Below are 27,837 nucleotides of genomic sequence, written 5' to 3'. Positions count from 1 at the left end.
TCTTCGATTACATAAAAAAATGGGCTAACTTTCTTCGAAAACCCTAACTCAGCCGATCTAGATATCAATAATCGTTCGATTCCCAAAATCACTATGAATGATCTTAGTTAAATCCACCATCACATGAAGTGAACATTGTCATTATAGAGCGTCTTGTGCCAAATTAACTCTTCGGGCAAACTCGGCAAGTTGCTAGACCTAATCCGCGTAGGAATAATGTGAAACATCATAAGCGTCCGAAGAGACTTCAAATTCTTAGGCTCGAGAAGGAATCGCTTAAACTCAAGATCTAGTTCTCGCTCTAACACCTCATTTCTCAACGCGAAAATAGTAAGATTGTGGTGAATCACGACAACTTCGATAGTTTGAAGAAGAAGATCCTTCTCAACCCGTTCGGAGAGCTCGATGTTATGCGAATCGAGGAGAGCGACGAGAACCTTGTTCGAGTTAATGAGCCCCACCTATAGCAGTTTCGACGATGATAATTGTCACTTTAGGTATCTGCTTCGACTTGATGTCTGTCACTTATGTTTTCCAGAGAATCCATTTTTTTCAATTATTGAAGAACCTAAAAAAAAGTTATTATGTTTATTGGGTGTGTTAAAGGGATGATTGTGTATTTAGACACCTTATGGAGCTATTTGGCATAGATCCAGCGGAGTACATGCTTGCTATATGTGGGAATGAAGGCATTTGAGAATTATCTTCCCCGGTAAAAGTAGAATGTTTCCTTTATCTAACACAAGACAACCGGTTTATGATCAAAATCATGAAGTAATCGAAAGTCAATTTTAGTTAATGTAGTTGCTCAATGCTCATTGATAAAAACTGATATCTGCTGAAATTTTACACTTAAAATAATCTTTGTTTTTTTGATTAAATGGTTATAAAGATGCTACCAAGTTATTACAAGCATGTTTCTCAATAAAAGAGCTCATCGGTGCGTTATTGGGCTTTCATTGGTGAGATACACTTTTGTTTCATTCACATATTAAATCTCCTACTTTGATTTTACACTCTATCTAGACTATAAATATATATCTCTGTCTTTTGCATAGAAGAAGAAATCATCATTGAGTAAAGTAAACAAAAAAAGAACCTGTTAATGGGTGGTGCAGGTGCTGAATCGAGATCATGATCGAGATGGGTAGTTTATTTTATTCTTGTGATCAGTTTAATGACGACGATATTGTATGGCCAGGTTTACTCTGTTTTGGTAACTTGTTCTTTCCTTATTCTCTGTTCTCGAGCACTAGAAGTGGAAGATTTTAAGATCAGGAACTAGGATTCATGACCAAAGCGAGTCAGTCATTGTGTAAACAAATATTATTATTCAAATTCACGACTTTCTAGAAAATGAAATTGACATTTGATGTTCACCATTCCCTCTATGACACTTTTCTTGGCCTAGAAGGGGATGAAGAAGAGAAGGACAATCAGGTAATTTTATATATTAATACATACATACATTTTCTCTTCTTTTATTAATTTTTCATTTTATTAATTTTTCATTTAATGAATTAGTTGGAATGGAGGAGTCACAAGAGGATGTCGATCTCAAAGAGGCATTTAAGGTATTTGACCAAAATGGAGATGGATACATATCTGCTAACGAATTGCAACACGTGTTAGTGAAGTTGGGTTTCGCCGAAGGAAGCGAGATCGATCATTGTCGGAAGATGATACTAGTTGATCCCAATCACGACGGCCGCGTTGAGTTCAAGGACATGATTCGAAAGATGGTTCTCGTCCACCTCTTAATATACATACATGTATTCTTTTCCACATCTTTTTATACTATGTTTTGTTTTTCTTTTCATAGTTCATTGGTGACAAAGTTCTTCAACCTACACTTACACTGTGTCTAGACAGCTGGAGGACAAAAGGTAAAATAATGTAGGTTAACCTAATAGTTTATGTGTTTTCAAACTAATTTATGATTTTGTTTATAATGTAAAAATTCTATTATTGCATTTAAAATAATAGGTTGATTGTTCTTTCTTTTCAGTTGGATATCTTATAATAAATTCGTAGGCATAACTAATGAGAAGCATGGAAAGATTGTAAAAGAATTTTATTACAGTATTCTTGTCAGTAGTTTATGTTAGGTTTGATGCTTTACATGTGTATATTCACTTATTTTGTGTCTCTTTTGCTCAAGTTGTATGAAATTTTTATTTATATTTAATTTTGTCCTCTTCATTTCTATCACATTTTTGTTAGATTATCAACTTTGATGTTTGGATTATTGTTTACTTCATAAATAATTTTTTAATTGTTTACTTCACAAATAACTTTTCAATTGAATAGTTTATTCTATTTATAGTGAAATTCCTGTTGGCATTTGGGCTTGTGTCAAGAATGGGAAGTATAGAGGTGACTTTGCGACAGGTAATCTGTTTCCTATTTTTTTCAGCTAGGCTATTGATGATTTTCTTTTACTGTTTTTGTCTTATCTTTCTTCAGACAATATTGGTTATTGCACTGATTGAGAGCTTTTATTGTCTCAAATTTCCAATCTTTATTTACAGGTTATACATGTGAATGAATCAAGGAAAAAATTAATGTGAAGTTGATTCCAAGAATCGACTTACAGGCGATGTCTGAAAAATTTGTAAAGTCTTTATTCTATCTATTGACACCCTTACAAATTTCTGCATTTTAACTTTACTTTTTGAAAAAGATTGCTGATATAGAAATACTTGCTTTCACTCCAAGATATAGATATATTTAATTCTGAAGCTAGTGATGTTGATATCTATCTTATCTATTTGTCGAGATTTCATTTTGTTCCTAAAAATGTTTCTAGGATTAAAGATAAAAGGTTTCTTTTTAGGATTTTAATGATATATAGAACTCCACTTTATTGCTTGAACTTATTAGGTTCTATCTGAAATCATTAATTCTACTTGTAGTCTTTCTTAAGCTGCTAATATTAAATACACTTTAATGCTTGAAACAATTCTTATATATGGGCTAAGGGAGAAGATTGTTACTTTTTAGAGATGGTACTTTTTAATTTGAATATTCTAAGGGTTGTGTTTTAGTCCAGAAAAATGAACTTCTGCCATTGGGCCAACCTTACACAAAATAATAAACAACTATACCTAAATCAATTCATTTTTATGAACTTTTTAGTAGCAGTTTTGCTTTTATTTTCATCCGGTTTATGCATTTTATCATTTGGCTAATTTAGTTTTATTTGATATGTGTAATTTTTTTTACATTTTATACATGGTGGAGGAGCTCCGTCGAAGAAAGAAACACCAGTGTCAGGAACTAGTGCAAGAAAAACTAATACTCCAGCACCAAGATTGATAAGCGCTATTGAAATGGAGTAAAATGTATATAAACTTCTTTATAGAGCAAAGTTTTTTATTGCGAAGTTCATCGGATTTTGTTGGTAAGGCCTCATGTTCCTTAAATTTACCTGAATTTTGTTTTTGCAATCTCATGTGTTAATTTTCTATTGCAGAAGAATTGATTTTGGAGTAGTAGTTGGCACTGAGAAAGATGATCGTATCAATTTATATGGTTTGGAAATATTATTGTTTGTTCTCGTAGTCAACTATTCACTCATTCTTCTTGTTACAGATTTTGAAGGATGGATCTGTAGGACCAATTGGGATGACTCTTGATGCAAGTCAATTGAAATGTAAATTTTTGAAAATTCACAGCATTAAAAAGACTTTGTTGGTGAAGGACATTGTTTGAGTTGTAGATGGTTCATTACAGGTCTTAAATCATTTCTAGAGCTTGAATGTGATTTTATTTTAGCTTATGAATACTGACAATTTCACAACTATTTCAGGGAAGACAAGAGATTGTGAAGTTGATATATAGAGGAACTGTGTATATATATGATGAAAATGAACTTGAAAATAGTGGTTATATCGGCTGCAAATCTCATTTGTGTGGAAAGCTACAAATCTCTGATGGAAAGGGTGTTCTTAGCTTAACTATGACTATTTTCTTGTTTCCAGTTGTCTGGATTTTCTTTTGCTCTCTAATTTAATGTTTTATATTTAATTAGGGTGAAGATATAAAAGTTTTGCTTCTTGAAGTGACAATGCTAAGATTGCAAAGTCTTTGATGGTTCAGGAGGTAGAAACTGTATTAATAGAAGCTAAATCAACTATACCAGCACTCAAGTTGCATAAAGATCTCAAATCGCCAAAGGATCTCAAATCGTCAAAGGATCCTGAAGATAGAAAGTAGTAAAATTATTTACTCTCGAGAGAACTTTTTATTTGAAATTTAATGTATTTTATTTAAATAAATAGATTTGGATAAGTTAATTAATTAATATTCTTTTTATTGAAATGTAGTTTTTTTTAATTATTTAATTTATAAAAATATATATATTAAAACATTATTTTAAGAAATGTAGAAATATAAATAAATTTTAAAAGAATTATTAAAATAATAATTTAAAAATAAATTAGACTTTTGGTGACGTTTGAATTACTACTGCCGACGTTTGAATTACTACTGCCGACGCTTAAATAAGCGTCGTTAATGTCCTTCCCTTTTGGCAACGCTTAAATTTCTAGTACCGACGCTTAAATAAGCGTTGTTAAAACTTGCGCCAACCCTGCTTTCGGCGACGCAAGAATAAGTGTCGGTAACATTTTTGGCGACGCTTTTAAATGTTGGCCGAGACGTTGGTCTTTTTTCTGTAGTGGTACCATCACAAATCTTTTTAAACCCACTTTAACAAAATAACAATAATTTTTTCATTCTCTTATATATATATATATATATATATTTATATATATATATATAGTCCAGGATATTAAGAATCAAACACATTATCTTAAAAGACATGAGTTTATGTGTTCTACTATAAATGTTTAATAAATTGTGTTAGAAGAGTTCATATGCAATAACCCACTAGTTGATTATGCTTTAAATCTTATTAATTAATAGCTCTAAATGTTATAAAAATTGTGATCAAATCTTTTTATAAATAAAAAGTAAATTATAAGAGTGGAGGGTGGTGATAGATACCAAGTAATGAAGATAGTTGGCTGCTCCATTGTGCTGAATATAATTTGCGACATTTAAATAGTTAATTGCAGAAGATTTTCGCGGGGCAAATCTCCTTTGGCAGATTGCAAACCAATAAAACAACCGAATTAGACCATGCAGATTAAGGTAGCTGCCTGCCAATAGAGATCTTGCCCAGTGAATTAATGTTGCTTCTACAAGTAAGTGATATATCAGCTGAATTGTTTATTTACTCTTGCAAATTGGAATGCCAAGCACCTCCCCCTTTTGATCAATTTATAAGAACATGGCCAATGAATATACCCCTGCTAGGGATGGCATATTCAGTCCAAGAATATATATTGAATAGCCAGGGGTTGATATTTGGCTACAAATTGAGGGGTTATAAGATCAATAATAAATAAACACAAATTCACGATAAGAATATGAGAATCTAATTCCTGTCTTATTGATGAAAAAGAAAGAGCGGAGAGAATTGTGAAGAGGGTGATTGATCATTTGATGTAAAGGCAAAAAAAAAAGGAGTAATTAGTATTAAACATTAATTAATTTATGTTATCAAACTAGCTTATCCAAGGCAGCTTCAGTTTTCAGCTTATCCAAAACCCAAATATTTAGTTTATTTGAAAGATAAAATCGTTTTATTATTTTATATTTGTATAAAAATTATAAGTTTCAGGACATCAAGAGCTTGTTTGATTTTTTTTATTTTATTATTATTATTTTTTTGTTAGTTTGGTTTTTTCAAAAACATTATATATTGCATTAATATCATTCTTAGAAATATCAAATCACTTAAATTTTAAAAAAAATATCAAAAAATTTAATATTTTAGTAAATTTAAATTTTAAATACAAAAGTATATTTTAATAATTTATCTAAAACCAATAATTTGGTATTGTGATATGTTAATTCTTTTAACAAGTTTAGAAGTTCTCCTTAAGTTTGACGCAATGTTTACTCTACGTACTTTGGATGCAATGTTTACCATTGCTTCGGGATTTGATTATTTTCTATTATTTTGTGATAATTCTAGCATTGTTGATTTTTTCACCTAGTTGCGTTTTTGGTTGTTCCTTAATCTTCTCAATCGTTTTGATCGCTCTTGCCACCTCAACAACTATTATTATCATTTCACGAGAGTTTAGCGAAAAGATCCCTAACTAGTCGGGTTGAGGATAATAGTAAATCATATTTTCATGTTGACATTGACATTTTGTGGCGATTGTTCACTATTTTTATCCAATTAGCATGAATCGTCTACAATTTGTTCCTCCACATCCTCAAGCTCCTACCCTGTAAATAACAATAGCAAATGATTTAGTTGTTAGGAGAAAAAGTTGGCATGTCTTAATATGTATTGATTAATATGAATTACGATTTTCATAATCACATCATGCACTTCATTTCGGTCTCACCCTCCCTAGCAGTCCATTCAAGACCACATCCACTTTCAATATAGTATCGCAATGAAACAAAATTGTGTCTTTAATTCGAACACCAATATAAAAAGTGAAATTATAATTAGTTAAAATTTATTCTCATTCTATTTTAGGAGGTGGAGGAGAAATATTGAAAATGGAAGGAAAAAAAATAAAAATTGTCAAATTTGATAAACATATGCTTCCCAATATGCCAATGTGATTGTGTGTGGTTATGAAAAATCCCTCATCTAGGTTACAGGAATCAAATGTAACTTCCCATTTTTCATTGAGAGGAAAAGTTATTGCAAAAATATGAGTGGGTTAGAGGGAATAAAGGAAAGTGTACAACAAAAAGAAAAAGAACCAGTTTCATTTTGGATATGCTCCAATTGTGAAATTGGCATATCCCATCACCCTTTTCTACTTATTTTGAAAGATTTGTATTGGTTTTGTTCATCATTTTGATTTAATATGACTAACTTAAACCTATATTTTTCATGTTTCATGTTATTGATCAACATTTTTTTAAATATTATTATTCTGGTAGAATTTCAACAAAAACTTTTCATTACATGTTATAACACTTAGAAGACTAAGTTTCCAGCAAATCACAAGAATTTATTTTTTCTAAAACCAATCTTAATTTGAAACTTTATTTTGAAAACCAAATATCGGAGACCATGCTTTGCGTGGGAAAACATAACCATCAATACAGATATGCATAATCATATAAAAAAATAAAGTCATACATACATGAAAATATAGCAAGCTTCAAACCTAAAAAAATAAAAATAAAAGATAACTATAATGCTAGTTCGTGAGGTCGAGATTATTGAAAGAACCCGATTCAACATCGATCTAGATTATCTTGTTCTGCTCATATTTTAGGCTTTTGCTATATTGTTATAGTTGACTCCGCTAAGTTTCTTTCCTTTATTTCTTTCTTTATTTCTTTCATGATGGGATTAGTAATTCTTGACACCTTTTTGGTCTTTCTTTGTTCTTGTTTATCTTACATTTGTCAACAATCTCAATGACTTTGTCAATGTCTCTATAAAAGTATGAAAAAACACTTATTAATGTACATGATAAGAGACAATACACCATGACATTGCACATGCTTAATGATGATACAATGAGATATCATTTGAACCTCATTTGACCAAGCATCGACAACTTCAACGACATCTTAATAGTCGTTTGTCAATCCTTGTCGTCAACCATGTATGACTAAGCTTCTTTGGTATCTCTATAATATTGATATACTTCTAGGTTGAATTAATACTGTTAATGAATTAAGTAAAAAAATACTTGATATTGATATTGATATTATATTGATATTGACAGCCAAAATTGAACATTTGAGAAGAACATTTCATTTGTACATATAAAATGTGTTTGGTATGGGTTATTAAATTCTTACAAGCCCTATAGAAGCAAATTATAATTTATTTATTTTTGTTAATCTACTATATTATCCTTACAACTTAATATTAATTTCACATCTACTCATTATTATTATTATAATTAATTAAACAATATTAATACTAAATATCATTATCTTTAATTCATTTTAAGAGAGTTGTGAATATATATTCATTTTTTTTGGTAGAAAAATTTATATATGTAAAAATCACAAGGATCTTTTATGAAGTCCAGGCCATCTAAACCGGATGATTAATAAAAATACCATGCACCTTTTAAAAAAAAAGGAACATAATAAACATGCATGCATGGGTTTTAATTCTTTCAAGGTTGAACACAAATGAATGGACTTTTAAGCTTTGAAAAGTCAAGGAACTACAATTAACTATTTGGGTTACTCGAGAGGACAAATGGATATCGAACATGCTTCAGGATCTTTTTATATTGCAGTTATTGTTGTTTGAGAAAAAATAAAATTAATTATATATTCTTTGATGCCCATGTGGTATAAACCAAAGTCTCAATCAACCTTTAATTATTTGATCTTTTTCAAAATCTCATATATATCAAAGACCACATGCATTTGTTGGAACCTTTAACATTTATAATAAAATCTCTTTGATTTGATAGACAAACAAAAATTATAATATAAGTAAAATAAGTTTAAATGCTTTATCAATCAATTATTAATTAGAATTATAGTTTTTTTTGATGAAACATTCACTTTCAAATAAAAGAATTGATGAGAATAACAATAAAAGTACTAATAATTAACATTAATTAATTTATAAAATTTATGTGAAGAAGATTAATGTAGATATGCGCAATTACAATGTTATATAAGGTTCGTGCAATTGAAATAGACTTCAATTGTTACGAAAATCTTAACTTAATTTTAGAGGTATTAATGATGAAAGAAAAAGGGTACAATTATAGGAGCCCTGCTTATATTATTGAAAAGTCTGATTATTTATCTCTGGATGAAAAACTCTAATTGGATGGCTAATATTATTTTCAAAACGTCTTTAAGTGGAAGCTCGAGATCTTTGATTCATTGCAGCTCTCAAGAAACCTAATCTCAACAGAACTTTTGGCAAAAGAAGATGCTGGTGTTTCTCTAAACAAAGTAGTCTCTATGTAAGATATTTTGGATTAATGAAGGGGACACTTGTACTAAGTATTTCCATGTAGTGAGAAATAGGAGAAGTCGTGTGAACTTTATTTAAGCTATTGACTCGCTTCGAGGAGTGGTTACGATAAACGAATTTCATTTCCTTCTTCCTGATTAAAAAGACACGAGGTTGATGAGGAAGTAATGATCATGAAATGCAATTAAAGACTGCGAGGGGAGGATATCTCCAGTTTCGGATAGCTTTAAAATGGACTCGATGAAAAAAATATTGGCACCACACGTTAAGGTGGACCTAACTTCCATTATTCCTAAATGAGTTATTCAAGAAACTCTTTGTAGCATCCAGTTTCGAGGCCAATTAGTCTGATCTCTATCTTTTACAAAGTAGTAGCCAAAATCACCGCAAAGAGACTAAAATTAATCCTTGGTAAGAAAATTATTATTGAACAATACATGTTTATGGGGCACAATAAATGCCATCATAATTAGGGGTGAGCAAACGGATAAATCCAACCCGTATTACTCAACCCAAATTAAATTTACCTAACACGTAACCCAACCCATATTATTTACTAATATGGGTTGGGTTGGGTATGGGTTACGTAACTCAAATTATTTTTTCATTTAACATGTATTCTACTCATTTAACACATTTTTATCCGTTTAACACGTTTTTGACATTTTTAACATGTTTTTGACATTTTTCATGTTTTTGGCACGTTTTGACACGGTTTTCACGTTTTTGACACGTTTAACACGTTTTCCACATCTCTGACACGTTTAATACGTTTTTCACATGTTTAACATGTTTTGACACGTTGAACACGTGTTCGGCACATTTAACACAATTTTGACACGTTGAACACGTTTTTCATGTTTTTGGCATGTGTAACATGTTTTGAACACGTTTTTCATACGTTTTTCACGACTATGACACATTTAACACATTTTGACACATTTAACACGTTTTCACATTTTTGACACGTTTAGTACGTTCACACGTTTTTGACATGTTGAACACGTTTTTAGCACGTTTAACACATTTTTGAAACGTTGAACACATTTTACATGTTTTTGGCATGTTTAACATGTTTTAACACGTTTAACACATTTTTGACACGTTTGACACATTTTTCACAATTATGACAAAATTTAACACATTTTGCTACGTTTTTTTTTTATTTTAGCACGATTAACACGTTTTGACACATTTAACATATTTTTCACGTTTTGACACATTTCACATATTTTTCACACGTTTTTCACATTTTGGCATGTTTTGCACGTTTTCTACATTTTCCACATTTTAGCACGTTTGACACGTTTTGATACGTTTTTGACACATTTAACATGTTTATTATATTTTTGACACGTTTAATACATTTGTCACATATTTAATATGCCAAAATGTGAAAAAAGTGTTAAACGTGTCAAAAACATGAAAATATTTTAAACATGCAAAAAATGTGTTAAACGTGCCAAAAATGTGTTAAAACTTGTCAAAATGTGTCAACGTGCAAAAAACATGTTAAACATGTCAAAATACGTTAAATGTGCATGAACGTGTTAAACGTGTCAAAAACGTGGAAAAACGTGCCAAAAATGTGTTAAACATTCCAAAACGTGTTAAATGTGCTAAAAGTGTGTTAAATGAGCCAAAAACGTGTTAAACGTGTTCAACATGTTAAAAACGTGTTAAACGTGCTAAAAATGTGAAAAATGTGTTAACGTATGAAAAACGTGTCAAATATGTTAAAAACATGTTAAAATGCCAAAAATATGAAAAACATGTTAAACGTATGAAAAAGTGTTAAATGTGTAAAAAACGTGTTAAACATATCAAAAACGTGTTAAAATGTTAAAAACGCATTAAACGTGCCAAAACATGAAAACCGTGTTAAACTTATCAAAAAAGAAAAAAAAAACTCACTTAGATGTATGTACTTATACAACTAGCTCACTTAGACGTATGTACTAATAAAAAGTCATTTAAACATATGTATTATCAAAATTTGGCTCATTTAGTCTCTTTTAGTAACCATGGTTAACTTTTATTTTTAAATTTATATATTTATTAATTAAATATTAATATATTTTCTCTCCTCTTCTTTTTATTAATTAAACTAGGTAATATATTTTATTCTTAAATTTTTTATTATTTTAATATTAATTTCTCTTTTATATTTCATTTTTTTTTATTAATTTTTATTTCTCATATTTTTTAAATTCTCATTTTTTTAAAAATATTTAACAACTTATTTATGAATTATATGTTTTACTGTAATATTTTTTTGAAGGATTTTTCTTATTTAATTTAATATAATAAAAATGAAAAAGGTTTTCTTATTTAGTTTAATATATAAATAAAAATGAAATTAATAATTATTTATTTAATTTTTATTCACGACTTATATTGTAAATGAATTGTTTTGTCTAATATTTGATTATTACTCTTTTGTTGTTTGATGAATGTGTTTTTATTATTATCCAATTCTTAATTATTAATTAATTTATTTTTGTGTTGAAGGATTTTTATTGTTGAAAGAATTTTCATTATTATATTCAATTATTGGATGAAACAATTTTAAAATAATTAATAATTAATGTGAATATAAAAAAAATGTATAAAAAGAAGAAGAAATGTAGAGTTAAAATAATTAATGATGAATGCTCATATATATATATAAAATAAAATAAAAATAATCAATCAAAAATACTCATATAAAAATAATAAAAAATTATAAAAAAGATAAAAATAAAGGGTTCATTTATTAGTAATAAATGAAATAATAAATGAAAAGAAAAGAGAGAAAAAATATATTAATATTTAATTAATAAATATATAAATTTAAAAATAAAAGCTTACCATGGTTACTAAAACAGGCTAAATGAGCCAATTTTTGATAGTACATAGGTTTAAATGACCTTTTATTAGTACATACATCTAAGTGAACTAATTGTATAAGTACATACGTCTAAGTGAGCTTTTTTCCAATCAAAAACGTGTTAACGTGTTATATATGTCAAAAATGTGTTAAAATGTCAAAAACGTGAAAAACGTGCTAAAGTTGTCAAAAACGTGTTAAACGTATTAAACACGTCAAAACGTGTTAAACGTGATAAAAACGTGTTATTAGTGTGAATACGTGATAAACATGTCAAAAACGTGCTAAACGTGCTAAAAACGTGAAAATCGTGTTAAACTTATTATAAACGTGTTATATATGTCAAAAACGTGTTAAACATGTCAAAACGCGAAAAATTATTACACTATCATTTAAAAATAATTTATATCAATTGAAAAGTTATAAAATCAAATTATTATTTACCTAATAGGAGTAAAGAAGATTTCGGCCTAATTACTTGCTTTTCTGTCATGGACTCATGGCTAAACAAATAGATAAAAGAGGGGCATGTTGGTCATATCACTTCTCAAATCAGATGGTATAAATATTATCATAAAAAAGACAATCCAAACACATTATTATTAATTATTTATTTTGTCAAAAATCCAAACACATCTTTAAATTAATAAGAGGTTCCAAAATTTCAGTTATTGTCCAAGCAAATTAAAAAAAAACAAATTTAATTATTGACCATAGCTGTTTTAATATATTTGAGATAAAATTATAATCCAATTCAATAATCAGTACATAAATTAAATCATTAATTAAATATCATATTATTTTAACATTTTTTAATTATATATTTTCTGAAAGGTCAAATTCTTTTAAACAGCAAAATAATTTGTGTATTTTAAATAATGTCCATCATTATTAATCTCGTTTCTTAGATTGAAAATATGTTGAAGTCAAGAACAACAACAAAAAATGAGATGAAACTGAATCGAAAGATGTGTTCATCTGCTTACACAATAAGTGAAACATACCAAATAATGAAATTAACTCGGTAGTTACTGCACAATCCATTGTGTTGAATATTGTGTTCTCCGTTTAAAGTTTATTGCAGAAGAATTCGCGGGGCAAATCTTCTTTGGCAGATCGCAAACCGAGAAGACATTGGAACTCGATCGGAGTAGCTGCCTGCCAATAAAGATCTTGCCCAGTGAATGCTGCTATGCAAGTCTGATAGATGTTTTTGTTTCATTAATCTTTGAAATTGCAATGTCAATCACCTCCCTTTTTTGATAAATTTATATGAGCATGGACCTTGAATATACCCATTCTTGGGGGTGGCATATCCAGTCCAAGAATTTATATTTATTATTGTCTTAAATTTTCATAATTTACTAAGAAAATAAACAAATATGCTTGAATGAACGCAAGCATGTGTACTCGAACATTAATGCCCCTTTAGTCTTTTTCCTTGAACATCCAATTGTTTGTCAACCGTCTAAAATCGTATTCAAAGTTAAAAAATAATACTTGTAATATCCAATACCATTTGGTATAGTTTATTTATTTACGGAATAATATGTCCAAGTATTTGACGTAATAAACAAACTGACATTTAAATTACTATCATTTAAAAGTTTAGATGTTTTATTGATCATCTTTCGCTAAGAATAAAGTAAAAAGAACCAAAAAGAAAGAAAAGGGAACTTATTTCATTTACTAAGTTTTATTGATCCCGGTTCTTTATTTATTTGATTCGTTATAATATTCAAGTTGTCACATTTAAGATGAACCCGTTAAATGAACTTATAATAGTCAATTACATAACTGTTATAATATAAAATAATATTTAGTTAAATATTATCACAATATTATATCATTATATTATTATATCAGTTTTTTTTTATAAATTTATTATAATATTTATATATTATAAATCATTTGTGTAATTCAATATAATATTCAATACCATCTTTCTTTTTCTATATTCTACCAATAATATTTTAGAAGAACATTGTCATTATCTAGGGGTACAAACCCTCAACGAAACAAAATAAATACTTCATATATACATTTCATTGAATAAAGAAGAAGCATGTCATTGATAATGAATTACTTGTTAAACATTTGTTCTCCAACTCAAATGTGACATTTATTTTTGAATTATTGTTCACGATTGCACTATTTTATGCACTACCAAAAAGATAATTAGAATAATAGCCTTGTAGAAAGAAACTATAGAGTATTTTTTCCATGGCCCCCCTTGGTTGTTAAGGCCTTTTCTCTAATATACATTCCAAAACATAAAATATTTGAAAAGAAAATCATGGAAAACACAATATGAAGATGTTCAACATGAAAAAGACAACTAAAATTATTTTAAAATTCCAATTATATATCTTGAGAAGAAAATTTTGAGACAATGTTACTACTTGCTCCCAAATCATGTTTTGCTTGAAAATGATGATAATCAATAATAACATGGGTTTACATTCATTTGCATGTAGAACTATGATCACCTTGACAAAATTGAATTGACTTTTATATCTTGAAATTACAATGAAGAATTTGGTTTCTAGAGAGGAAAATGGATATGGAACATGCTGTTGGATCTTCCTTATATTACACTCATAGCAACAATTGATTGGAAAAAAGGAAAGTAGCAAAGATTATTTGATGCTCATGATGTGGTATAAACCAAAGTCTCAATCAACTCTATATCTTTCATAATTTATCTTTTTCAAGATCTCATATCAATGACCATATATAAGTGCTGAACTTTAACATGTGGATAAAATCTGTTTGACGTGGTGTACATACACGAATTCTATAATAAGCATATAAATCAATTAAATGAATAATTGATCAATAATTATTTATGAAATAACAATTTTAACATTTAAAATTTGTAGGCAATTATAATTTCATAATGGTGTTGTTTTGGAAAGGGGTCATAATTGTATTGCTATAATACCAATTATGAATCTTACATTTAAGAATTTAAGATATGGTAATGAAATAGGGTGACTAATCTTCTATTACAAAAGGCATTGATAATGTCGTCCAAATATATGCCATGGATTTTTGCTACTGCTTTGTCGATATTCTCACAATTTTAGATGAAAATATATTCCTTCGCAAAATTCATCAAAACTACTGTTTGTTTGGTGAATTTCTACCATTGTTATAAAGAATATTTACTTTTAACTTAACGATTGTCAAGTCTAAATATCCTCAACTATTGCAATGTTTTTTTTCCTTTGTTTTTAAATGTTTGCGATGGAAGCATTGGTATATACGTCTCAAATCTCCCCGAAATTAACTTGTTCTTTTGTAGTTCTTGACATCTACAAGTTAAAAATTGAAGATATGGGAATGGAATAAGGCCATGAATCTTCTTATTCTTAGAGATATACTTTTGATCCAATTTCTCAGTATTATAAATATCAAATGCCTATGATCATTCTAAGAAACACTCATAAATCATAATTCATACACTGCGAGTGAATTGACGAGCAAAGTTCTTGTGGCAAGCTGGCTCAAATAAATTATGAGCGCATTTTATGTCGTGCTTATCTTGAAAGAGTTGTTTGCCAATGGTGATTTGCTCATTAATTTTAACGCAGTTGAGTCATTAAGTTGATTTTTAACTATAATTCTTGTAGTTCTTGTCTCTTTTGAGCCTTCAATTGTTTTGTTTAGCACAAAAAGAAAGACTGTTTTGTGTGTTCAAATCTAAAGATGAGAAATTGAAAATAGAGATTTTGAGTTCAATTTCTTTCTTTTATGTTGACTATTTTTTTTTCTTCAATGATTAGTTGATGGAGAAAGGATTCCAATCCTGCAATCTTTTCAGGAATTGTTTGACTATACCCGGTAAATTTTCGAGAATAACAGTTTCGCATAAGATTGTTTCATTCCTCTTCTCACTGTTAAACTCTTGGGATGTTGAAACTGAAAAAAATATCATTGTTCTCAATTCAGTCATCATTTGGTTGATTATCATGGGGAAACACAGTGCTGCTGTGTTTGGTAACCATAAAATTAGAATTGGATTTAGAGTGTAACTTTGATTCTTAAGTTAGATATACCATATAAGATTAAAAATTAAAATTCGAATGAAATTCAATCCACTCTCTTATTATTCTATTTTATTATTTTTTAGCTTGGAATTTTAATTTTAATATTTATTTTTTATAATTATTCAAATAAAATATTTTATTATTTTATTATTTACATTAACCCCTAAACGTGTTGAACCAATTTGTTTATATTTAGAGAGTTAACACGCTGAACCAATTTTTTATTTTTATTTTGTAAGTTCACATGTCAAACCGATTTCTTTTTTTAAACAATTCTCAATCGTTTGAATACTTAAATTTCCCTTAATTACTTTTTCTACTCTTTTTATTTTTACTGCAACAAAATAATAATTTTTCCGAATAAAATGGAAAATATTAAAACATTACAATAATATCATAACTCTAAAATCTCTTTGTACAAAACCATGATATCACAAAAATCCATTTGGTTTTAACTAACAATTATAACAAAAAAAATCGTTAACATTTTAACATTTTTTTAAAAATAATCCATCTATAATAATAAAAGAAATGATGAGCATAGTCTAGCATGACATAAAAAAACAATATAACAACAAATTCGATTCATTAACATTTTAATAACATTCTATATACATAACAAAAACCCTAGAAACAGATAAAAAAGCTCTAGAGAATTTTAAGGAAGCGCGATCAGCACAAGCGGCACAGCATGATCGGCACAGTGGTATTATAGGCACGTATGGCATGATACGATCGGCACGGGAGACACGATATTGTCTTGCGCTGGAAGTCATCAAATTAGCGCCGAAATGAGCATTTATTAAAGGAAGCATGATCGACACAAGCAGCAAGATAGACATAGGCAGCACAACCCAATCTGCACGTGGGTGGCACAATATTGTATTGCACCGTAAGTGATCCATTAAGTTTTTATTGTCTAGTGTTTCATGTGCATTTGTAAGCACTACTGTAATTTGCTCTCGATTACGGTTTATTTGTAATAATCTCTTAGGTTTTTGCAATTACTTTGTTCTATTACTCTATTTCTGCCATCATGGGGAATGAAAGAACAAAAATAATAAATCTAAAGAAGTTAGGGAGTTTGTGCTGGAAGGAATTAAGGAAGCATCAGTCAAAGAAATTGAAAGAACTATTGAAGAAGTTAGAAAAAAACAATAGGATAATAACACAAGTAAGAAATTTGCTCTAACTACTGCTGGGAAAATTTCTATAGAACATAATGAAGGAAAATAGAGAGGTAACAAAGAAGTTTGGAAGCTACGCTATAATGAAAGAACTAATTTGTTTGGGCTCAAGAATCAAATTACAAAATTCCTTATGCATGCCAATGTTGGCTCTAACTATCGGATTTTCTGAGAACAATTATGAGGAAATGAAATTCTGTAAAATAGACAATAATATGTTAAAGAGGAAAAAGTCTTAAGTATTATATATCAACATTTACAAACAACCCTTATAATTGAGTAATTTGCCTAGAAAACCTAAATTACTTATACATGTAAGCCCAAGCCCACTAATAATTAAATAAGTTCTAAATGCATAAAAGACAATTAAGACCAACAACTCTCAATTTATTGACAATCAATGTTTAAACTTATAATCTCCCCCATAAACTTGATTTGGTTCGAGATTCTTCACACCGAGAAACTCTCGCATCTCCGCAAATTTGACTCTTACTAGTTCCTTGGTGAGAATGTATGCACGTTACTCTCTAGTGCTTATGAACTCTACAACGATTTTTCGGTTCTCGACACATTTACGGATGAAGTGGAACCAAGTGTCGATGTGTTTTATGCGTCCATGAAAAACCGGATTCTTCATTAATGCTATTGCGGACTTGTTGTCGACATAAAGGGTTACTGGCCTCGACTCGCATCCGAGCACTTCGTTCAACAAGTTTCTCAGCCAAATTCCTTGACACGACGTTGCACTAGATGCAATAAACTTCGCCTCACATGAAGATAAAGCAATAGTTCGTTGCTTTTATGATTTCCAGGTGATCAAATTTTCGTTGAGATAAAGCACCATCCCTCTAGTGATTTTTCTATCGTATGTGTCACTAGATAGGTCACTGTCAATAAAACCAACAAGTTCTTCAACTTCTCATAATCTTCTTAACTAAATCTCATAGCTCGTCATTCCATTCATGTCATGAAGAATGTGTTTTACTGCTTGTCAGTGTAAAGTTGTAGGCTACTCCATGTATCGACTAAATATGTCATCTGCATAAGAGATATCAGGTCGAGTGTGCGTCAAGTACCTAAGACACCCGATGATACGTCTATACTCCTTTGGATTCACTAAGCTTCCTTCCACATCCTTTCCGAGTTACAACTTTGTTTCTATTGGATATTTGCTCGAGTTTTAATCTTCCTTTGTAATAATTTTCAACACTTTCTTCGCATAAACTATCTACTTCACCTCAATGCTATATTTTTTCTAGTACACCTCGATACCAAGATAGTACGAGAGTAATCCAAAATCACTCATCTCAAACTCCTTCATCATTTTTATTTTGAACTTCTCAACACCCTTAATCATTTGTATTTCATCAACAACCAATTTTACCCTTACCTATAACTTCGACAGGCTTGAGAATAGGGGTAGGTTCTCTAAAGACGATACCCTATGCAGCTCGCACTTCTCTTAAAATCACTACAAGAAAATACCGGAGAAGGGAGTTGATGCCTTCAAAGCAACATCTTCAGGATGAGGGATAATAGTCGGTTCTACAATAGGAGTGTGAACAACTGCTGTCTCAGCAATTAGACCAACAACTTCAACATCCATTGGTGCTATAAGGTCTTTCTTCATCAGCACAGACTTACTCAACAGTTGGTTTAGTAGCCAGTTCTACAACAGGAACATTAATAGGCTCTACAGCTAGAGAAGGAGTAGGAGTTACCTTAGGAGACGCTTTTGCTGTAAGAATTTCACCAGAAGGCTCGACAAACGCTGGTTCTTCAGATTGCTTCTAATCAGACGCCTTAAAAAGCACTACGTCCTAAGGTAAAACAGAGACTATCGAAAATATGTTATATTAGACTTAGTCTTAATGAGGGTCATTAGACTGATTGGGCATTAGATGTATTGAGTTACACGGAGTTTGACGTGTAGTCTAACAGACATAGTTAGACGTGCAGTCTAACACACAGAGTTAGACGTGCAGTCTAACAGACGGAGTTAGACGTGCAGTCTAACAGACGGAGTTAGACGTGCAGTCTAACACACGGAGTTAGACGTGCAGTCTAACAGATGAGAGTTAAACATGCGTTCTAACTCCTTTAGATTAGTCTGAAAGGATGTATAGTTAGACGTGCAGTCTAACTAATGGAAGTTAGACTTGCAGTCTAACTCCTTCAGATTAGTCTGAAGGGATATGTTATTAGACGTGTTGTCTAATCCCATTAGACCAGGTGGTCTAATGGATCATGCTATTAGACAGGGGCGTCTAATTTCATTAGACGATGTCGTCTAAATGAAATACGTCTAATGCTAGGCTTAAGTAGTTGCTTGAAGCTAGCACCAGTCTACCCACGATCAACTAGTTGTACGCTACTCTTACTCCACTTTCTAGTGAAGATTAGTACGACAACAAGTTGCAACCAATTGATTAATTCCACGTAAGCAAATATTCTCCTCACTACTCATTTTTGTAGGAATATCCTTGAAGAATATTTGGCGCACTACCAGATTTGTACGTCCACGATCCTAGTGTTCAGAGTCTACTGTGTACTATGGAGGCGTTCCAATGGAAGCTCGCCACGTGTCATTATGAAATATTCGACCGTTGGTATCTGCTCCTTATTTAAAGATTCTGGAGGACAACGGAAGAACTGCGGAACAAGAGAATTTGCTGAATACTGCTGTAATTACAGAGCGTTCAATCTAGTCATATTGAGCGTGTTGCTTTCTTGTTTTTTTACTAAGTGTTCAATTATGAGAGAGTTAAAATCAAAGCATTGTTTTAGCTGAGTGATATTCTTCATATTGTAAGTTGAACAGAGTCTGTTCTGTTCAACAGTGAGCTATTCGTGCAATTGTATTTGATTCGAAAGTTTAGTGAATCCTTCTGGTGGTTGGAAGAAGGGGTGACGTAGGAGAGTTAACTCCAAACATTCATAAACAAATTGTTGTGTCTTTTTCATATTGTCATCTTCTTATTCTTGGTTCTTAGCTTCAAACCTGAGCAAACATTTCCGCACTTGAATCGTTCAATAGTTTGCAAGGGTTTGTGTGCAGAATAGAAAGTGATTTAAATCCTAACAGGATTTCTATCAAACTGTTTTTCTAAGCCGTCATCAATAGCCAGACCCCGTCTCTATCGATTACGTTGATCCTATCAAAAAATTAGAAATGAGTGCAACAATGTGAATATCTTAAGGATGATTTATATCTTACACTATACAAAACAATGTATTAATTGTTTTTATAGCCAAAATTTTAGATTAGTTTTTAAAATCTTACGATTAGAAAATATTTCTTTTATTTTGTCAGGTGCGTTGTTGACATTTAATTCTCTTTATTTTGTCGTGTATGCATTGTTGGCATTCGATTCTCTTTACTTTGTCGTGTGTGTTGTTGGCATTCGATTCTCTTGAGAAATGTATTATCTAATGAACGGATCCTTCCAATCATTTATCTAAAGGGCGGATCCTTCCAAACATTTATTTAAAAAATTGTGTCTTGTTATTATCCTTTACTGTAATCAAGAATCCTTCCAAACATTTATTCTAAATATTGTATCTTGTTATTAACCTTTATTGTAATGGTTGGAGTACCATTCTAAACATTTATTTTATTTTGTCGCAATATTAGGGTTGAGTTATTAATGAAAATTTAAACCTTGCAAAACCAAAATTAGAAAGGAATGAAAGAATGTGAATATCTTAAGTATTTTTTATATCACATAATATCCATTACAATGTGTTATTTATTTATGTAACCAAAATTTAATGTTAATTCTTAAAAAAAAATACAATTTTACGTATTATTATAGTCTCATTTAAGTAAACTCTTAAATTAAACATACTTTATATTTAAATTTATAATTTTACGAGTTTATAATCGATTTTACTCCTATATAAAAAATGAATTTATATTTGAATTTTTTATTTAATTAAATAAATTAATGTAAATAAATTTATAAATAAATTTTTTTATAGGATTATTTACTTATTATTATGTTTTAATTAATATACTTATTAATTATATTATGCTACCATTCCCGCTCTTATAAAATTTAAGTCGAATCATGTGTTGCCACATTATTTTCGATATTAATTATGATATTAAATTCCCGCTCTTTATATTAATCTTTAATATAACTTAAAATAACTAAGTTATTTTTTTATTATAAAAATATATATATTAATATTAAATTTTGCCAAATGTTCTTAGAGAAATTATTGACTATATTTGAATGATTCAATTTTTGAGAAAAGTATATATATATTTTAATTTTTTACATTGTTGTTGACCCTATACAAATACATGCAAAAATTGCATCACTCGACATTAATGTTACTGGTGGTGAGATTGATGAACTTTTGCATTTATTGGTATAATATTTTAATTTATAATTAAATAATCAAATTTAATGGTAGGTATATTTATTTTGTAATCTAAGGTGGATTCTTAAATGGAAAAGGAAATAATCCTATATATAACCCACAGATCAAACAAACCTTGTGTATTTATTTTGTAATCTAAGGTGGATTCTATATGAAAAAAGTAAGATTGAATGAATATAGTTATATAATCAATAATAATAATGAGTAGATAGCATTTAGAGATGAAAATATACCTACTTTTTTTCTTACTCTACTATAAATATCTATGTTTATTAACATCCAAAAATACACAGCTAGTAAATTTCTCATTATTCATTTTTTCTTAACCTGTCTTCCATGGTTACATGTTTTTGACAAACAATATGACGACAGTTAACGTGGTATCTACAGACGTTTACAATCCAATACTTTTACCGACTTTCCTTTTAAAGTTGTATGAGATTGTCGACGATCCCTCGACAAATGATATTGTCTCTTGGGGTCCGACTAATCGAACTTTTATTGTGTGGAAACTTGACAATTTCTACAGTATTTTGTTCAAATATTTCAATGACAATAATTTCTCCACCTTTGGTAGGGAACTCCACAAATATGTGAGTCTTAAATTCTCCTTATTCAACCATTTTTTTTTATGTTTATAAATTTTAATAAGTTGAATTTATGGTTTGTTGATGAATCAAACTAATTTTGGGATCTTGGTGAATCTAATTAGGGTAATTTGGGTTTGTAATTATATACATATACATAATCTTGATATTATTATAAATTTGACTTTATACTAGTATTTGTTATCATCATAATCACAATCAGTTTGAAAATTACAATGTAAAAATATGAGTGATTTTAATTTAATTTTATATGAAATATGTCATTGAATTAAATATAACTGTTTAAGGTGAAAAGTGGGTGGAAATTGGATTTTGATAACTGGTTTAATCAAACTAAAAAAAACAAGACTTTTCATTAATTTTTTCAAATAAAAATGATTGATTTTGATTTTTTTGACAAAATAAAATAAAAATTATAGTAAATAAACTCATTAATATAATCTTGTTAAGTTTATATCATCATGTTTAGAGTTTCTTTAATTGTAAACAAATTAATTTATAATTTTATTAGTCGATTTGATTATTTCATATTTTTTTAGATTTGTGTCCATGTTTTGGTGGTTTTAAGTAATTATTTATCTTTTATACATTGCAAATTCTTTTAAAATACTCATAAGTTTATACTTCTTATTTTATTTTTCATCTATCATTTTAAACTTCTATTTGTTGAATCATAAATCATTATTTCTACTTAGTTTTACTATATTTAAATTTGTATAACATTTGTAATAAATTAATTTACATGTTTTAAATATATATATATATATATATTTTTTTTTTTTATCACATGAGTTATGAGTCTTCACAAATATTTGTTTATTGATTATAGTGTTTTAACAAAGTACACCATACACAATGGGAGTTTGCTCATGAAACCGGATTTGTCCGAGGAGAGCCGCATCTTATGATGAATATCCTTCCGAGACCAAAGAGTCTTAGCCATTCGTCAAGGATTCAAAGGATAGCGAGATGTTCTCCACTACTATCAACTTATCCTAAGAGGCAGTGGAAAAGGCAAGAGTTGGCCTGGGAAAACAACCAACAGGACATAATTGTGTCCTCTTCTAATGTGTCACAAAGTTCGGGGCTTGGCATCAATTTGGAGTTGGAGAATATCAATAAAAAAAGGAAATTCGAGCTGTTGGAAGATACTGTGAAAGAAGATGAACATGTTGGTGCTATGATGATACAAAATTCATTTCCTGAATACAATGATGATGACAACATTGTATGGGCTGACATTCCGCCTCTTTCCTATGCTCAAGAAATTGGCAATAATAATATTTTTTTAGAACAATCTGAAAATAATAAGGAGGTAAAAGATGATAGCAAACGAGAAGAGTCGATATTCAAAATGTGGGAACGTTTCCTCATGAAAACTGACTGAAATTTGAATTAATGGTCGTAACAATATCTTTGCTTGAAGAGTGTTCTAATCGTTGTTATAGTTAATTTGTGAGAACTCATCTCATTACCTAATTTGGAAGAATTTATGTTTTAGTTGGCCAATATGAATTGTAATCTTTATATAATTGTAGTTTAAAGAAAAAAATGTTTTACTTTGTTATGAAAGAAAAATATTGAATAAGGCAAAATATGTGTCGCTAAATATTGATAATAATAATTAATGTCCGATATTTTGAATGAAAATAATAAGATTGTAGACATTAATCATATGCCAGTTGTAGGAAGGGCATCACTGAAACTACTTATTCTAATTAATTTTTTTTTATATAATTTTTTAAAATATATATATATATATATATTTAATATTCTAATTTTATTATATAATTATAAATAATAAAATATTTTTAAATTATTATTATTTATTTATTTTTGAATATGATTAATAAGCTGGATATATATATATATATATATATATATATATATATATATATATATATATATATATATATATTATATTTATAATTGTATAATTAATAATAATTTCAAATAAAATATTTTTAAATAATAGTTTTATTTTTAAATATTTAATAAGATTTAAAATAATAATTTATATATAAATATAATTATAATAGATTTTATTTAGAATAGCAATTTAAATAAATAAATAACAATTAAATTAAGTAAATAAGAATATAGTATATAATATTTTTATACAATGATTTTGTTTTGAAATATTCTAATGTAATTAACCATTCTAAATTTACGTATATTTTTATTTATTCTATACATAATCTTTTTTTAGAAAATGATGCATGTATATACAAAAGATGATAAGAATAGTGACGTAAGCATATAACAAAAAAATAATGACATGACAATAAAAAAAAGTCAACAAACATGAAAATAAGAAGAAAAAAAAATTATTTTTTATAATATAATTTGTTTTTAATAAAATAAAAACATTACAATTATTAGTATCACAATCATCTTTATATTACAATTTTTTCTTTTCAAAATTGAGAAAATGAATTGATTTTTAATATTAAAAAATCATTTTTTAAAATAATGATATTTCAAATTTCTTAGATCAAATTGAAAATATTAATATATATATATATATATATATATATTTAAAATAGTTAATCTTATTAAAAATAAAATTATTGTCACAATATATTTTAATTTAAATTATTATTTCGTGATTTTTATTTATTTAGTAAAAATATTTGAATAGTTATTCAAAATAAAATATATTATAAATATGTTTATATTTAAATTAGGATTTTTAATGTTATTAATAATTTAAAAATAAATTATTGTTAACCAATATTTAATTTGAAATTATCCTTAATTTTAATAATTATAAACAAAATATATATATACAAAACTAAATTTTATATTTATATATAAATTAGAATTTTTAATTAGATTTATAAAAATAAAAATTTGACCTACCATATTTTATAATTATATTATTAATTTTATTAAATAAAATAATATTTAAAATTTAAATTCAGAATAAACTAAATAGAAATTAAAACCAAATAAATGTTAGTTATTATCTAATTAAATCCTAATTAAATAAAATAAATACCCAAAAATTAAACCCAAGAGATTCAAATTATTTAATTATGATTTTAAACATAAATTATATATAATTTTGTGGCTTAGAGCAATTAAATAAATTCTCTAAAATATCCAAAAATAAAAATAATAGACATAATTTTTATTATGTTTCTAAAACTATTTTTTTGGAATTTTTGGTGAAGAAAAAAAAGAAAGAAATGGATTAAAATTTGATTTCAAATAACCCTTTTTATTAAAAATAAAACTGATAATCGGGTGCAACCGAAATTATATTAATTAATGCATCCAGATTCACAACCATCGGATCAACACTAGATGAATACCCTATAGTTAGGATGGCCACACACCCTAGAACAAGGGATAAACTTCAAAATCGTCGATTTGAACTTGTTTTTGTGAAAACTATCTTCGGCTATCCCGACTTAAAACAAGAATTTCGAAAATTTAGTTTGAAAATCTAGATTTTTTGAAATCAGTATTCTTGAGCTTTTAGGATATAATTTTGATTCAAATAGTTGTCTAAAATGTTTCGAAACACGTTAGAATGATTTTTCAATCACTATAATTCCGTAGTCTTGAAAAATTTTGAGTTTGGATTCCATCTTAAAAAATCGTTTTAAAGATATAATTATGTTCTTGTTTTTATTTTGTTCAACTATATTCATCATTTCAAATCTAATTCAACAAAAATCCGACCTGAAATGACATAATTTAAAAGATCCCAAATTTTTACATAAAAATAGTTTTTAGAAATTGATCTTTGTAAATATCCAATGATCATGATTTAGGTTAGGACTTTTTTTCTCCATAATCAAATGAATCATCTGCAACTTATAGATCATGATATCCAAAGATATAAGACCTGTAATTTCTTCATACCAAATGAAGAACACTCGGTCCTAGGACCGAGTCTTGTAGGATTGGGACCGAGAATCTTTGGTCTAGTTAAAACCAAGGACCGATGTTCTTGAGTCAAGACCGAGACCGAGGATCGGTGTTCTTGGGTTAGGACCGAGACACAAGACCAGTGTTTCTGAGCAAGAACCGATGAATCTGATCGAGGTTTCTAACCTCAGACCGAGAAGTCTTACTTGGAATTAAGTCTCCCATGTCCATGACCGAGGAAACCTAGACACAGGACCAAGCCTCCCAGACTTAGGACCGAGAAGCCTGAGTCTAGGACCGAGCCTCCTGAACCCCAAGAACGAGCCCTTCGATATATGACCGAGAAGTCCAAGTTTGAGACCAAGTCTCCCGAACCCAAGACCGAGTCCTCCGATGCCAGATGACCTAAACCGAACCCATACCCTTGGACTCCAGTCCTAAAACCTCTTTGGTTCCACTTTTCAAAATTCAAAATTATTTTTGACATTTTGGAAACCGAATCCATTTTCAAATAATCCCGATAGATTAGAAAATAATATTTAAATATTTTTGGGATATTTCCTAAACTAATATTTTGGCTAAGCCCTGTTTGGATTTTATTTTTAAATTCATACACTTTTCTGATATTTTTTAGGGTATTTACTCAATATTATATCAACGTAATCGTAGGTAAGCCCTTCTAAATTATTTTGTATAATTATTTATGCAATCTAAACATATCATTATTTAGGACACCTAGACTAATAATTAAAGAAAATAAATTTTATAAATAAATTTTAAATAATCAGACTTTGTTTATTTTAAAAAATATAAAATCTTTTTTTGACGGACGCGTAGGACATAGCACGAAAGTCCTTTCCCGAGCATAACCAAACATACGAACTCTTTACCGATATTCTGACATAATTACGTTTATACACGTATCATTTTATTGATTTTGATAAAATAATTTGTCGACACAGATTTCAAATAAATAATATTTTAAATTACTTATATTTAATTTAAATAAGTTTTTGGCTAATTTGTTATTTAGCCCCCAACTTATTAAAATTTGAACATAATTAATTAGTTTTACATAATTAATTCTAAAACTCCAAGGTATTATTTTAAAAATCTTTTAAAATAATGTTTTATTTTAAAAGAAGCATGACACGCAAACTAAGGTTGAAACGCATCGAACTTCAAGCCTCCCGCGATATACCCTGTATTTTCATGTGCCCATGACTTTCTCTAAGCTACAGAGGGAGCAATTCTAGGGGTTATAACTTTCATGGCAACTTTGCTAAGGACTAGAGGGATTTCATTTATTTAATTTAAAAAAATAAAATAAACAGAATCTCTTGTTATATAAATTTTTATTTATAACATTTATAGAACCTTCACAATAGTTCATCTCACATATATCTAGGCTCTATCTTAATAATTTCCAGAAAACCCCAAAACGGGTATATCACCCGAAATTACGTGAAGGAGTACCAGATCGAGTTATGTACTCTTACAATTACATGAAGACTAATAATACTAGTTTTTGATCGAGAGATGTTACGAGAGGAAAAACTAAGAACCCGGAATGTATCCTCCCTATCGACGTTGATACATCCGTCAGGATGCGAGCTTAGCGATGGTGAGTAGAGATTCTAACCCAAACATGGAAAGAACCTTAGTACACCTAACTTGGTTACTCTACCCGTCAAACATGTACATGCTTATTTATTATACATGCATACATCTATAATAGATATATAAAAATCTTTAAGCATATTTACTTTTATCAAAATCAAAAGACATATTTGTAAAATTTATTATACATTGTAGAATGTATCTTCTAAAGAACGATGATATGTTC

General features: G+C 28.7%; 1 long non-coding RNA gene across 1 annotated transcript; it reads left to right on the top strand.

Moving 5' to 3' along the window:
- Positions 1-2,573: 2,573 nt before the first annotated feature.
- LOC124942919 lies at positions 2,574-3,947 on the top strand. Its single transcript, XR_007099771.1, has 3 exons — positions 2,574-3,403; positions 3,476-3,735; positions 3,812-3,947. It is a non-coding gene; the product is annotated as an uncharacterized LOC124942919 (long non-coding RNA).
- The last annotated feature ends 23,890 nt before the right edge of the window (positions 3,948-27,837 follow it).

Source organism: Impatiens glandulifera, chromosome 6 (genome assembly GCF_907164915.1).
Source record: "Impatiens glandulifera chromosome 6, dImpGla2.1, whole genome shotgun sequence".
Classification (NCBI taxonomy): Eukaryota; Viridiplantae; Streptophyta; class Magnoliopsida; order Ericales; family Balsaminaceae; genus Impatiens; species Impatiens glandulifera.
Note: the sequence above shows the minus strand (reverse complement) of the source record. Positions and strands in the feature narration are given on the sequence as shown.